Genomic DNA, 3,710 nt, shown 5'->3' with positions numbered 1-3,710 from the left:
TTTGAGAAATCAAATTGACTTGTTGAGTCAATGTTTTATTCTGAGCCAAAATGGCGTTCAGAGTGTCAATCTCAAGAATTCCTTTCTTCTGATTAGTCCCATTGTTCACAGGATTCCTTTCAGAAGTGTACATGAATTGGTTATTTGCAACCATTTCAATTAGCTCTTGAGCCTCTGTAGGCGTCTTCTTCAGATGAAGAGATCCTCCAGCAGAGCTATCCAAGGACATCTTAGATAGTTCAGAGAGACCATCATAGAAAATACCTATGATGCTCCATTCAGAAAGCATGTCTGAGGGACATTTTCTGATTAATTGTTTGTATCTTTCCCAAGCTTCATAGAGGGATTCTCCATCCTTCTGTCTGAAGGTTTGGACTTCCACTCTAAGCTTACTCCATCTTTGTGGTGGAAAGAACTTTGCCAAGAAGGCATTGACTAGCTTTTCCCAAGAGTCCAGGCTTTCTTTAGGTTGAGAGTCCAACCATATTCTAGCTCTGTCTCTTACAGCAAAAGGGAATAGCATCAGTCTATAGACCTCAGGGTCTACCCCATTAGTCTTGACTGTGTCACAGATTTACAAGAATTCAGCTAAGAACTGATGAGGATCTTCCATTGGAAGTCCTTGGAACTTGCAATTCTGTTGCATTAGAGAAACTAATTGAGGCTTAAGCTCAAAGTTGTTTGCTCCAATGGCAGGGATAGAGATGCTTCTCCCATAGAAGTCGGGAGTAGGTGCAGTAAAGTCACCCAGCACCTTCCTTGCATTGTTGGCATTGTTATTGTTTTCGGCTGCCATGTCTTCTTTTTCTTTGAAGAATTCGGTCAGGTCCTCTAAAGAGAGTTGTGCTTTAGCTTCTCTTAGCTTTCGTTTCAAGGTCCTTTCAGGTTCAGGGTCAGCTTCAACAAGAATGCCTTTGTCTCTGCTCCTGCTCATATGAAAGAGAAGAGAACAAGAAAATGTGGAATCCTCTATGTCACAGTATAGAGATTCCTTGAGGTGTCAGAGGAAAAGAAAGGTAGAAGACAGAAGTAGAAAATTCGAACTTATCAAAGAAGATGGAGTTCGAATTTTACATTGAGGAATAGTGTTAGTCCATAAACAGAAGGATGTGAGAAGAAGGGAAGTAATTTTCGAAAATTAAGTAAAAGATTTTGAAAATATTTTGAAAAACACTTAATTGATTTTCGAAAATAAGAGTGAAAAAGAAATCAAGTGATTTTTGAAAAAGATTTTGAAATTAGAAATTAAAAAGATTTGATTGAAAACTTATTTTGAAAAAGATGTGATTGAAAAGATATGATTTGAAAACAATTTTAAAAGATATGATTTGAAAACAATTTGAAAAGATATGATTTTAAAAAATTTATGACTTGCCTAACAAGAAAATATATGATTCAAACATAAAACCTTCCTCAACAGAAAAGGCAAAAAATGTTCAATCAAATCATTAAGTATCTTTGAAAAAGGAAAGAAATTGATTTTGAAAACATTTGATTGAAAAGATATTATTTAAAAAAGATTTGATTTTGAAAAACTTGAAAAAAAAATTGATTTGAAAACAAAATTCTCCCCCTTGTGCCATCCTAGCGTTAAACGCCCAGAATGGTGCACATTCTGGCGTTTAACGCCCAAACTTCTACCCTTTTGGGCGTTAAACGCCCAGCCAGGCACCCTGGCTGGCGTTTAAACGCCAGTCTGTCTTCTTCACTGGGCATTTTTGAATGCTCAGCTTTTTCTGTGTGATTCCTCTGCAATATGTTCTGAATCTTCAATTCTCTGTATTATTGACTTGAAAAGACACAAATTAAAAATATTTTTGGATTTTTAATAATGAGGAATAATCAAATAACAATGCATGCAAGACACCAAACTTAGCAGTTTGTATACTATTGACACTAACCAAATAAGAATGCATATGAGAAACAACAAAACACTCAAGTCAATAGAATTCAAAGATCAAAAACAAGGAAATCATCAAGAACAACTTGAAGAATAATGAAGACACTTGCATAAATTCGAAAAATGCAAGAAGAACAGAAACATGCAATTGACACCAAACTTAAAATGAGACACTAGACTTAAACAAGAAATATTTTTGGTTTTTTTTTATGATTTTATAAATTTTTTTGTGCTTTTTCGAAAATTAAGTGAAAAGGAAAATAAAGGTATCAAAATTCTTAATGAGAATTCCAGGAATCATGCAATGTTAGTCTAAAGCTTTAGTCTAAAGGAATTAGACATAGCTAGCTAAGCTTCAGCAGGACATTGCATTCAAGAGCTAAATTGATGAAGATCAATCAGCTTTGGTGATGATAAGAACATCACCTTGAAACACTAGAATTCATTCTTAAGAACTCTGAAAAAAAATACCTAATCTAAGCAACAAGATGAACCGTCAGTTGTCCATACACAAGAACAATCCCCGGCAACGGCGCCAAAAACTTGGTGCGCGAAATTGTGATCACTACAACTTCACACAACTAACCAGCAAGTGCACTGGGTCGTCCAAGTAATACCTTACGTGAGTAAGGGTCGATCCCACGGAGATTGTTGGTATGAAGCAAGCTATGGTCACCTTGTAAATCTCAGTCAGGCAAACTCAAATGTATAATGGTGATGAACGAAAATAACATAAAGATAAAGATAGTGATACTTATGTATATCATTGGTGTAAGAGCTTCAGACAAGCGTATGAAGATGCCTTCCCTTCCGTCTCTCTGTTTTCCTACTGCCTTCATCCAATCCTTCTTACTCCTTTCCATGGCAAGCTCGTGTAGGGTTTCACTGTTGTCAGCAGCTACCTCCCATCCTCGCAGTGAAAGCTAATGCACGCACTCTGTCACAGTACTGCCAATCACCGGTTTGGTTCCCTCCCCTACCGGAATAGAATCCCTCTTTTGCGTCTGTCACTAACGCCCAGTAGGTTACAGGTTTGAAGCGCGTCACAGTCATTCAATCATTGAATCCTACTCAGAATACCACAGACAAGGTTTAGACCTTCCGGATTCTCTTGAATGCCGCCATCAGGTCCTGCCTATACCACGAAGATTCCGATTAAAGAATCCAAGAGATATTCACTAGAGCCTCAGATGCTTGTAGAACAAGAATGGTTGTCAGTCACTTTGTTCATGGGTGAGAATGGTGATGGGCGTCAATCATCACCTTCATCAAGTTGAAGAACAAGTGATATCTTGGACAAAGAACAAGTGGAATTGAATGGAAGAACAATAGTAATTGCATTAATACTCGAGGTACAGCAGAGCTCCACACCTTAATCTATGGTGTGTAGAAACTCCACCGTTGAAAATACATAAGAACAAAAGTGATCATTGGTTTCGACCCCAGAGAGGGAACCAGAAGAACCAAGATGAAAATACAATAGTAAAAGGTCCTATATATAGAAAACTAGTAGCCTAGGGTGTACAGAGATGAGTAAATGACATAAAAATCCACTTCCGGGCCCACTTGGTGTGTGCTTGGGCTGAGCAATGAAGCATTTTCGTGTAGAGACGTTTTCTGGAGTTAAACGCCAGCTTTCATGCCAGTTTGGGCGTTTAACTCCAAGTTTTATGCCAGTTCCGGCGTTTAACGCTGGAATTTCTGTAGGTGAATTTGAACGCCGGTTTGGGCCATCAAATCTTGGGCAAAGTATGGACTATTATATATTGCTGGAAAGCCCAGGATGTCTACTTTCCAACGCCGTTGAGAG

The 3,710-nt window shown here is 38.0% G+C and overlaps 1 non-coding gene across 1 annotated transcript; it reads left to right on the top strand.

Moving 5' to 3' along the window:
* The first annotated feature begins 283 nt into the window (after window positions 1–283).
* LOC130977561 (small nucleolar RNA R71) lies at window positions 284–391 on the top strand. Its single transcript, XR_009085248.1, has one exon. It is a non-coding gene; the product is annotated as a small nucleolar RNA R71 (small nucleolar RNA).
* The last annotated feature ends 3,319 nt before the right edge of the window (window positions 392–3,710 follow it).

The sequence above is a fragment of the Arachis stenosperma genome, chromosome 4 (genome assembly GCF_014773155.1).
Source record: "Arachis stenosperma cultivar V10309 chromosome 4, arast.V10309.gnm1.PFL2, whole genome shotgun sequence".
Taxonomy (NCBI): domain Eukaryota; kingdom Viridiplantae; phylum Streptophyta; class Magnoliopsida; order Fabales; family Fabaceae; genus Arachis; species Arachis stenosperma.
Note: the sequence above shows the minus strand (reverse complement) of the source record. Positions and strands in the feature narration are given on the sequence as shown.